The sequence below is a fragment of the Oncorhynchus mykiss genome, chromosome 16, assembly GCF_057628025.1.
Source record: "Oncorhynchus mykiss isolate SJ-2025 chromosome 16, ASM5762802v1, whole genome shotgun sequence".
In the NCBI taxonomy this organism is placed as follows: Eukaryota; Metazoa; Chordata; class Actinopteri; order Salmoniformes; family Salmonidae; genus Oncorhynchus; species Oncorhynchus mykiss.
In genome coordinates, this window is record NC_143037.1 from 4,940,322 (window position 1) to 4,952,196 (window position 11,875).

The following is an 11,875-nucleotide window of genomic DNA, read 5'->3' on the forward strand; positions in this document are numbered from 1 at the left end:
GCTGTTCTTGTTGCTGCTGTTGTTGTAGTTGTTGTTTTAGTTATTCTGGTTGTTCTTGCTGTTGTTGTTGCTGTTGCTGTTGTTGTAGTGGTTGTAGATGTTGTAGTTGTGTTGCTGTTGTTCTTGTTGTTGTTTTTCTTGCTGTTGTTGTTGTTGTTGCTGTTGTTGTAGTGGTTGTAGATGTTGTAGTTGTGTTGCTGTTGTTGTAGTTGTTGTTGTTCTTGCTGTTGTTGTTGTTGTTGTTGTAGTTGTTGTTGTTGTAGTTGTTGTAGTTGTTCTTGCTGTTGTTGTAGTTGTAGTTGTTGTAGTTGTTCTTGCTGTTGTTGTTGTTGTTCTTGCTGTTGTTGTTGTTGTAGTTATAGTTGTTGTAGTTGTTGTTGCTGTTGTTGATGTTGTAGTTGTTGCTGTTGTTATTTGTTGTTGTTGTTGTGCTCCTGGGAACAGTCAGTGGAACTGTAGACTGTAGAAACACAATGTCAACTTTCACTGCTATGCGGGCAACACACAGTTGTACATTTCGATGAAACATGGTGAAACCCCCAAATTGCCTACCCTGGAAGCCTGTGTTTCAGACATAAGGAAGTGGATGATGGCAAATGTTTAACTTTTAAACTCGGACAAAACAGAGATGCTAGTTCTCAAGAAACCTGCTGTTGGATCTGACCATTTCTTTATCTTTAACTAGGCAAGTCAGTTAATAAACAAACTCTTATTTTCAATGACAGCCAAGGAACAGTGGGTTAACTGCCTTGTTCAGGGGGAGCACAACAGATTTTTACCTTGTCAGCTCAGGGATTCGATCTAGCAACCTTTCGGGTTACTGGCCCAACACTCTAACCACTATGCCACCTACCGCCCCTAATTTAATTTTGATGGTTGTACAGTCGTCTCAAATAAAACTGTGAACGACCTCTGATCTCTGGACCCCAATCTCTCTTTTGACGAACATATCAAAAAAACGTTTCAAGAGCAGCCTTTTTCCATCTTCGTACCATTTGCAAAAAAAATATATAAAACTTTTTCTCCCCCCCCAAAAAATTATCAGGAAAACGAATCCATGGATTTGTCACTTGTAGATTAGACGACTGCAATGCTCTACTCTCCAGCTACCCGGACAAGACACTAAATACACTTCAGTTAGTGTTAAATACAGCTAATAGAACTCCGGTGCTAGCCTCCAGTGCTAGCCTTCAGTGCTAGCCTCCAGTGCTAGCCTTCAGTGCTAGCCTTCAGTGCCTTCAGTGCTAGCCTTCAGTGCTAGCCTCAAGTGCTAGCCTTTAGTGCTAGCCTCCAGTGCTAGCCTTCAGTGCTAGCCTCCAGTGCTAGCCTTCAGTGCTAGCCTCCAGTGCTAGCCTTCAGTGCTAGCCTTCAGTGCTAGCCTCTAGTGCTAGCGTTCAGTGCTAGCCTCCAGTGCTAGCCTCCAGTGCTAGCCTTCAGTGCTAGCCTTCTTGTTAAGGCTAGTATGGAGTTGATCCCCCTCCCTTTGCTGTTATAACAGCCTCTCTTCTGGGAAGGTTTTCCACTAGATGTTGGAACATTGTTGCGGGGGTCTTGCTTCCATTCAGCCACAAGAGCATTGTTGACGTCGGACACTGATTTTGGGCGATTAGGCCCTGGCTCGCAGTCAGCGTTCCTATTCATCCCAAAGGTGTTCGATGGAGTTGAGGTCAGGGCTCTGTGCAGGCCAGTCAAGTTCTTCCACACAGATCTCGACAAAAAAAAAAATCTGTATGGTCCTCGCTTTGTGCATTGGGGGCATTGTCATGCGGAAACAGGAAAGGTCTTTCCCCAAACTGTTGGCACAAAGTTAGAAGCACAGAATCGTCTAGAATGTTATTGTATGCTGTAGCCTTAAGATTTCCCTTCAACTGGAACCAAAGGGCCCGAACAGTGAAAAACAGTCCCAGACCATTACACGTTCTTCCTCCACCACAATGTACAGTTGTCACTGTGGATTGGGACAGGTAGCGTTCTCCTGGCATCTGCCAAACCCAGACTTAGCCGTCGGACTGCCAGATAGAGAGTGTGTTTCCACTGCTCCAGAGTCCAATGGCCGCGACCTTCACACCACTCCAGCCGATGCTTGGCATTACGTATGGTGATTTTAGGCTTGTGTGCGGCTGCTCGACCATGGAAACACATTTCATTAAGCTCCCGGTGAACAGTTATTGTGCTGACATTGCATCCAGAGGCAGTTTGGAACTCGGTAGTGAGTGTTGTAACCGGGGTCATATGATTAGCACTCAACGGTTGCGTTCTGTGAGTTAATGTGGCCTTCGTTCGCGGCTGAGTCGTTGTTGCTCCTAGACATTTCCACTTCACAATAACAGCATTTACAGCTGCCCCGGATCAGCTCTAGCAGGGCAGACATTTTAAGAATTGACTTTGTGCCACGTTGAAAGTCACTGAGCTCTTCAGTAAGGCCATTCTACTGCCAATGTTTGTCCATGGAGATTGCATGGCTGTGTGCTCGATTTTATACACCTGTCAGCAACGGGTGTGGCTGAAATAGCCGAAACCACTAACTTGAAGGGGTGTCCACATACTTTTGTATATATAGTGTACCTGCTGCTTACCTACCTGGCTCTGGCTATAACCGCAACAAAAATACACACGAACACACACACACCTGCAGCCCAGGTAACATGAACCTTCCTCTGTCTAATGTCACGAGAATGGATGGGGGATGGTAGTTTGTGTGTGTGTGTGTGTGTGTGTGTGTGTGTGTGTGTGTTTGAGAAGGGGGAGTTTCCTCTATTTTAGGACAAAGGGGCAGGTGTACCTGGCCTGGAGCTTGTTGTCCATCACAATGAAACTGGGGAGGGGACTGTGGATCTGCCTCTGTACGTTGGTGCGTGCCTCCGTACGTTGGTGCGTGCCTCCGTACGTTGGTGCGTGCCTCCGTGCGTTGGTGCGTGCCTCCGTGCGTTGGTGCGTGCCTCCGTGCGTTGGTGCGTGCCTCCGTGCGTTGGTGCGTGCCTCCGTGCGTTGGTGCGTGCCTCCGTGCGTTGGTGCGTGCCTCCGTACGTTGGTGCGTGCCTCCGTGCGTTGGTGCGTGCCTCCGTGCGTTGGTGTGTGCCTCCGTACGTTGGTGCGTGCCTCCGTGCGTTGGTGTGTGCCTCCGTACGTTGGTGTGTGCCTCTGTACGTTGGTGTGTGCCTCTGTACGTTGGTGCGTGCCTCCGTGCGTTGGTGCGTGCCTCTGTACGTTGGTGCGTGCCTCCGTACGTTGGTGCGTGCCTCCGTACGTTGGTGCGTGCCTCCGTACGTTGGTGTGTGCCTCCGTACGTTGGTGCGTGCCTCCGTGCGTTGGTGTGTGCCTCCGTACGTTGGTGTGTGCCTCTGTACGTTAGTGCGTGCCTCTGTACGTTGGTGCGTGCCTCCGTGCGTTGGTGCGTGCCTCTGTACGTTGGTGCGTGCCTCTGTACGTTGGTGCGTGCCTCCGTACGTTGGTGCGTGCCTCCGTGCGTTGGTGTGTGCCTCCGTACGTTGGTGTGTGCCTCTGTACGTTAGTGCGTGCCTCTGTACGTTGGTGCGTGCCTCCGTGCGTTGGTGCGTGCCTCTGTACGTTGGTGCGTGCCTCCGTACGTTGGTGCGTGCCTCCGTGCGTTGGTGCGTGCGTCTGTACGTTGGTGCGTGCCTCTGTACGTTGGTGCGTGCCTCCGTGCGTTGGTGCGTGCCTCCGTACGTTGGTGCGTGCCTCCGTGCGTTGGTGCGTGCCTCCGTACGTTGGTGCGTGCCTCCGTACGTTGGTGCGTGCCTCCGTGCATACGTCCGTCACACACATTTTTGACTAAACTTGGTTGAATGACGCGGCTTACCAAAGACAACCGTCATTGAGAAAATGACACTGATTGGCCAGACGGTGGCGCTATGACAAGCGATAGAAAATGCTAACTTTTTAAGGTCACGCCCCTCACCCTGTTTGATCGAGAGTCATGGAACTTGGCACATAGGTCCTTCTCCTCACAAAGAATTCATTTACCTCAAGGTCTGCTATGACGGATTTTCCGCCATTTTTTATTTTGTGACAAATACTTAATTAACATGCTAGTTAGTCCTCTGGCGTCAAATGACCGATCTGCACCAAATGACGATATGAGGAATACATAGACAAAAGTCACTCAGCACAATATTTTTTCCAGACGAGTACCTAAAACAACATGGTCCCTATTGACCAATGAACATTCACGTGGGTGTGGTCTGGCACATGAACGCATATGAAATCGTCATGGATATTTGTATTGAAACAAAACACTGCGTTGCAATGTCTCTCTTTCCGACATAAACATAATTACCATTTGGTTGTGGTGGGTGTGGTCTGGATATATTTATTCACCTTTACTTTTTGATTGTAGTTTCTCCCAAAATAAGATGGAAATATGAGCATGCTCTCATGGTATTGTTTAGAAGGGTCTATTTTCTGGATTGTTTTTCTGAATTTTGTTCTACATATATGTAAACTCTAACCACTAGGCTACCTGCCGTCCCTACACTCTAACCACTAGGCTACCCGCCGTCCCTACACTCTAACCACTAGGCTACCTGCCGTCCCTACACTCTAACCACTAGGCTACCCTGCCGTCCCTACACTCTAACTACTAGGCTACCTGCCGTCCCTACACTCTAACCACTAGGCTACCTGCCGTCCCTACACTCTAACCACTAGGCTACCTGCCGTCCCTACTCTCTAACCACTAGGCTACCTGCCGTCCCTACACTCTAACCACTAGGCTACCTGCCGTCCCTACACTCTAACCACTAGGCTACCTGCCACCACTAGGCTACCTGCCGTCCCTACACTCTAACCACTAGGCTACCTACCGTCCCTAGGGGCAATAGGGGCAACGGTTAACACTCTGTCCTTCAGGTTGGCTGGCGGCTTGCTAGAGAGTTGTGGATGAGGATGGCAGATGGGTGTTCCAATGATTTTTGGTTTAACCCCAGTGCTAGGTACTTGTGTTCTTTTTAGTTTTAACTAAAACCTTTACCTTAACCATTCATAACCCTATCCCAAACCTTAACCCTTACCTTAACCATTCATAACCCTATCCCGAACCTTAACCCCTACCTTACCCATTCATAACCCTATCCCAAACCTGACCCCTTATCTTAACCATTCATAACCCTATCCCAACCCTTAACCATTCATAACCGTATCCCAAACCTTTACCTTAACCATTCATAATCTCAAACCTTAACCCTTACCTTACCCATTCATAACCCTATCCCAAACCTTAATTAGTCGGAATTAATGCCTAAACTTAACCATCAAAACTCAACATTTATGGTTGAACACTGAATTTTGCAGTCAGACTGCGAGATCATATTATACACAAACACATACACAAACACACAACATATACACAAACACACAAACACATACACAAACACACAAAATATACACAAACACACAACATATACACAAACACACAACATATACACAAACACACAACATATACACAAACACACAACATATACACAAACACACAACATATACACAAACACACAAACACACATAGCAAACACACACATAAACAAACACACAACATATACAAAAACACACAACATATACACAAACACACAACATATACACAAACACACAACATATACACAAACACACAACATATACACAAACACACAACATATACACAAACACACACACACACATAGGAAACACACACACACATAGCAAACACACACACACACACACACACACATAAACAAACACACACACACAAGTGTCACAGAAAATGTACGGGGGTCAGTAACAAAATTCTTGGTAATTATTCAATGAGTCATCCAGGTTAGTCTGGAGTCAATGAGTAACAATCTGGTTTGAAAGAGACCTCGTCATGGACTGGAGTGGATTAGAGTAAACTGATATAGTTGGGGAGTTGTGCAAGGCAAAGACTAGGTGATTAGAAAACTGAATGTGGCAAGAATAAACAGCAATAAGCAAAGACATTTCAACAGGTGAGTCTTAGTTCTTGATGTTAGGAGGATTTTGGAGACACTAGTTGTGACAGACATGAGGCGGGGGGGAGGGGGGTCTAACTCTGTCTTAAGGAGTTGTGAGTCAGGGAAATTGAGGAGGGGGGGGAGGGGGGTCTAACTCTGTCTTAAGGAGTTGTGAGTCAGGGAAATTGAGGCGGGGGGGGGGGGGTCTAACTCTGTCTTAAGGAGTTGTGAGTCAGGGAAATTGACTACTGATGTGTGTAACAAATGGCACACTATTCCCTACGTAGTAAACAACTTTTTTTATTGTTGCCCATACAGTTCTGGTTAAAAGTAATGTGCTCCGTAGGGAATTGGATGCAATTTGAGATGTCCAGCAGACATTGGCCAGTCTGTCCTGTTGGCACATGAACATAAGTATATTTCCAGTTGTCCTGTTTTGTCTTCATGAATCATAAAGATAAATAAGGGAGGGTGTGATGTCTATCAACGCCTTGTTTGTCGTGTGCTTAACACGAAGACGAGAGCAATGACTGACTGGCCAATGACAGCCTTTCTGGTACAGGATGGTTGACGTACAAGATAGGCTACAACTTAACCAGAAGTCTATATCCTGTAGGCAAAACCAGACTTCCTGATTGGACCCAACCCTGTAAACGGCATACTAGTCCACACCAACAACCTCAGATTGTATGGGAAGGATATACTGTAAACACTGGTAAAGGAGAGAACCCTCAGGAGGCTTCAAATGAGGAAACGCCCCTCTGCCTCCCCATGCTGTATATATGTATATATATGTTCCTCTGTTCTTCTCTATCAATTTTCAATTTTAATTCAAAAGGCTTTATTGTCATGGAAACAAATGTTTACGTTGCCTAAGCAACGAAATAGATAATAAAAGAAAAGTGATATAAACCTTCTTTTTTTTTTAAATGAAGAGTGACATTTCTAATGTCATATAATGTCAATTTACAGTTTTTGTAACGATGTGCAAATAGTTAAAGTACAAAAAAGGAAAATAAATAAACATAAATATGGGTTTGTATTTATAATGGTGTTTGTTCTTCACTGGTTGTCCTTTTCTCGTGGCAACAGGTCACACATCTTGCTGCTGTGATATTGGCACACTGTGGAATTTCACCCAGTAGATATGGGAGTTATTGAAATCAGGATGGTTTTCTAATTCTTTGTGGGTCTGTGTAATCTGAGGGAAATATGTGTCTCTAATATGGTCATACGTTGGGCAGGAGGTTAGGAAATGCAGCTCAGTTTACACCTCATTTTGTGGGCGGTGTGCACATAGCCTGTCTTCTCTTGAGAGCCATGTCTGCCTACAGCGGCCTTTCTCAATAGCAAGGCTATGCTCACTGAGTCTGTACATAGTCAAAGCTTTCCTTAATTTTGGGTCAGTCACAGTGGTCAGGTATTCTGCCACTGTGTACTCTCTGTTTAGGGCCAAATAGCATTATAGTTTGCTCTGTTTTTTTGTTAATTATTTCCAATGTGTCAAGTAATTATCTTTTTGTTTTCTCATGATTTGGTTGGGTCTAATTGTGCTGCTGTCCTGGGGCTCTGTAGGGTGTGTTTGTGTTTGTGAACAGAGCCCCAGGACCAGCTTGCTTAGGGGGCTCTTCTCCAGGTTCATCTCTCTGTAGGTGATGGCTTTGTTATGGAAGGTTTGGGAATCGCTTCCTTTTAGGTGGTTGTAGAATTTAACAGCTCTTTTCTGGATTTTGATAATTAGTGGGTATCGGCCTAATTCTGCTCTGCATGCATTATTTGGTGTTCTACGTTGTACACTGAGGATATTTTCACAGAAATCTGCATGCAGAGTCTCAATTTGGTGTTTGTCCAATTTTGTGAATTCTTGGTTGGTGAGCGGACCCCAGACCTCACAACCATAAAGGGCAATGGGCTCTATGACTGATTCAAGTATTTTTAGCCAAATCCTAATTGGTATGTTGAAATGTATGTTTCTTTTGATGGCATAGAATGCCCTTTTTGCCTTGTCTCTCAGCTCGTTCACAGCTTTGTGGAAGTTACCTGTGGCGCTGATGTTTAGGCCAAGGTATGTATAGTTTTTTGTTGTGCTCCAGGGCAACAGTGTCTAGATGGAATTTGTATTTGTGGTCCTGGTGACTGGACCTGTTTTGGAACATCATTATTTTGGTCTTACTGAGATTTACTGTCCCAGGTCCCAGGTCTGACAGAATCTGTGCAGAAGATCTAGGTGCTGCTGTAGGCCCTCCTTGGTTGGTGACAGAAGCACAAGATCATCAGCAAACAGTAGACATTTGACTCTCCCTACCTCCCTCCCTCCCTCCATCTGTCTCTCTCTCCCCCTTTCTCTCTCTCCCTCTGTCTCTCTCCCCATGTCTCTCTCTCCCTCTCTCTGTCTCTCCCTTTCTCTCCCTCCCTCTGTCTCTCTCCCTCTCTCTCCCTCCCTCTGTCTCTCTCCCTCTGTCTCTCCCTCCCTCCTTCTGTCTCTCCCCCGCTCTCTCCCTCCCTCTGTCTCTCCCCCGCTCTCTCCCTCCCTCTGTCTTCCCTCCCTCTGTCTCTCTCCCTCTCTCTGTCTCTCCCTATCCCTGTATCTCCCTCCCTCTGTCTCTCCCCCGCTCTCTCCCTCCCTCTGTCTCTCTCCCTCTGTCTCTCCCTCCCTCTGTCTCTCCCTCTCCCTGTCTCTCTCTCCCTCTGTCTCTCTCTCCCTCTCTCTGTCTCTCCCTGTCTCTCTCTCCCTCTGTCTCTCTCTCACTCTCTCTGTCTCTCCCTGCCTCTCTCTCCCTCTCTCTCTCTCCCTCCCTCTGTCTCTCTCTCCCTCTGTCTCTACCTCCCTCTGTGTCTCCCCCGCTCTCTCCCTCCCTCTGTCTTCCCTCCCTCTGTCTCTCTCTCCCTCTCTCTGTCTCTCCCTATCCCTGTCTCTCCCTCCCTCTGTCTCTCCCCCTGCTCTCTACCTCCCTCTGTCTCTCTCCCTCTGTCTCTCTCTCCCTCTGTCTCTCCCTCTCCCTGTCTCTCTCTCTCTCCCTCTGTCTCTCTCTCCCTCTCTCTGTCTCTCCCTGTCTCTCTCTCCCTCTGTCTCTCTCTCCCTCTCTCTGTCTCTCTCTGTCTCTCTCTCCCTCTGTCTCTCCCTCCCTCTGTCTCTCCCTCTCTCTCTCTCTCTCTCTCCCTCTGTCTCTCTCTCCCTCTCTCTGTCTCTCCCTGTCTCTCTCTCCCTCTGTCTCTCTCTCCCTCTCTGTGTCTCTCCCTCTCCCTGTCTCTCTCTCCCTCTGTCTCTCTCTCCCTCTCTCTCCCTCTCCCTGTCTCTCCCTCTCCCTGTCTCTCCCTCCCTCTGTCTCTCTCTACCTCCTCATGTCATAGGGAAAGTAGGGCTGGGCGATATCTAATTTATTCAAATACAGTTGAAGTCTAAAGTTTACATACACTTAGGTTGGAGTCATTAAAACTTGTTTTTCAACCGCTCCACAAATGTCTTGTTAAAAAATAGTTTTGGCAAGTCGGCTAGGACACCTACTTTGTGCATGACACAAGTAGTTTTTTCAACAATTGTTTACAGACAGATTCTTTCACTGTATCACAATTCCAGTGAGTCAGAAGTTGACATACACTAAGTTGACTGTGCCTTTAAACAGCTTGGAAAATTCCATAAAATGATGTCATGGCTTTAGAAGCTTCTGATAGGCTAATTGACATAATTTGAGTCAATTGCAGGTGTACCTGTGGATGTATGTCAAGGCCTACTTTTAAACTCAGTGCCTCTTTGCTTGACATCATGGGAAAATCCAAAGAAATCAGCCAAGACATCAGAAAAACAATTGCAGACCTCCGCAAGTCTGGTTCATCCTTGGGAGCAATTTCCAAACGCCTGAAGGTACCACGTTCATCTGTACAAACAATAGTACGCAAGGATAAACACCATGGGACCACGCAGCCGTCATACCTGTCATGCAGAGAGGTTTTTATTCTCTATTTTGGTTAGGGTGTGACTAGGGTGGGCATTCTAGTTTCTTTATTTCTATGTTTTATGTTTCTTTAGTGTTTGGCCGGTTGTGGTTCCCAATCAGAGGCATCTGTCTATCGTTGTCTCTGATTGAGAATCATATTTAGGCAGCTTTTTCCCCACCTGTGTTTTGTGGGTAGTTGTTTTCTGTTTTGTGTTTCTGCACCTGTCAGAACTGTTTAGTTTCATTTTGTTATTTTGTCTCAGTGGTCAGTTTAAATAAATGATCATGAACAGGTACCACACTGCGCTTTGGTCCTCTTCTTCAGACGAGCGTTGCAAGACGCGTTCTGTCTCCTAGAGATGAACGTACTTTGGTGCAAAAAGTGCAAATCAATCCCAGAACGACAGCAAAGGACCTTGTGAAGAGGCTGGAGGAAACCGGTACAAAAGTATCTACATCCACAGTAAAACGAGTGCTATATCGACATAACCTGAAAGGCTGCTCAGCAAGGAAGAAGCCACTGCTCCAAAACCGCCATAAAAAAGCCAGACTACGGTTTGCAACTGCACATGAAGACAAATATTGTATTTTTTGGAGAAATGTCCTCTGGTCTGAGGAAACAAAAATAGAACTGTTTGGCCAAAATGACCATCGTTATGTTTGGAGGAAAAAGGGGGAGGCTTGCAAGCCGAAGAACACCATCCCAACCGTGAAGCACGGGGGTGGCAGCATCATGTTGTGGGGGTGCTTTACTGCAGGAGGGACTGGTGTACTTCACAAAATAGATGGCATCATGAGGGTGGAAAAATATGTGGATATATTGAAGCAACATCTCAAGACATCAGTCAGGAAGTTAAAGCTTGTTCGCAAATGGCTCTTCCAAATGGACAATGACCCCAAGCATACTTCCAAAGTTGTGGCAAAATGGCTTAAGGACAACAAAGTCAAGCTATTGGAGTGGCCATCACAATGCCCTGACCTCAATCCAAAATAACATTTGTGGGCAGAACTGAAAAAGCATGTGAGCAAGGAGGCCTACAAACCTGACTCAGTTACACCAGCTCTGTCAGGAGGAATGAGCCAAAATTCACCCAACTTATTGTGGGAAGCTTGTGGAAGGCTATCCTAAACGTTTGACGTAAGTTAAACAATTTAAAGGCAATGCTACCAAATTGAGTGTATGTAACCTTCTGACCCACTGGGAATATGATGAAAGAAATAAAAGCTGAAAAAAAATCGCTCTCTGTAATATTATTCTGACATTTCAAATTCTTAAAATAAAGTGGTGATCCTAACTGACCTAAGACAGGCTATTTTTACTCTGGTTAAATGTCAGGATTGTGAAAAACTTAATCTAAATGTATTTGGCTAAGGTGTATGTAAACTTCTGACTTCAACTGTATATGTTTTACAGCCATGTTCCAAATGCCTGTACCTCAAGAATATAGATTGTTTAATGTTATGTGTCTTTTTGGTCTCCTCCGCTCTTTCTATGCTGTGACACCAAGCCCCTCCTCCTCTATGTTGTGACACCTAGCCCCTCCTCCTCTATGCTGTGACACCAAGCCCCTCCTCCTCTATGCTGTGACACCAAGCCCCTCCTCCTCTATGCTGTGACACCAAGCCCCTCCTCCTCTATGCTGTGACACCAAGCCCCTCCTCCTCTGTGCTGTGACACCAAGCCCCTCCTCCTCTGTGCTGTGACACCAAGCCCCTCCTCCTCTGTGCTGTGACACCAAGCCCCTCCTCCTCTGTGCTGTGACACCAAGCCCCTCCTCCTCTGTGCTGTGACACCAAGCCCCTCCTCCTCTGTGCTGTGACACCAAGCCCCTCCTCCTCTGTGCTGTGACACCAAGCCCCTTCTCCTCTGTGCTGTGACACAAGCCCCTCCTCCTCTGTGCTGTGGCACCAAGCCCCTCCTCCTCTATGCTGTGACACCAAGCCCCTCCTCCTCGTTTCTGTGACACCTAGCCCCTCCTC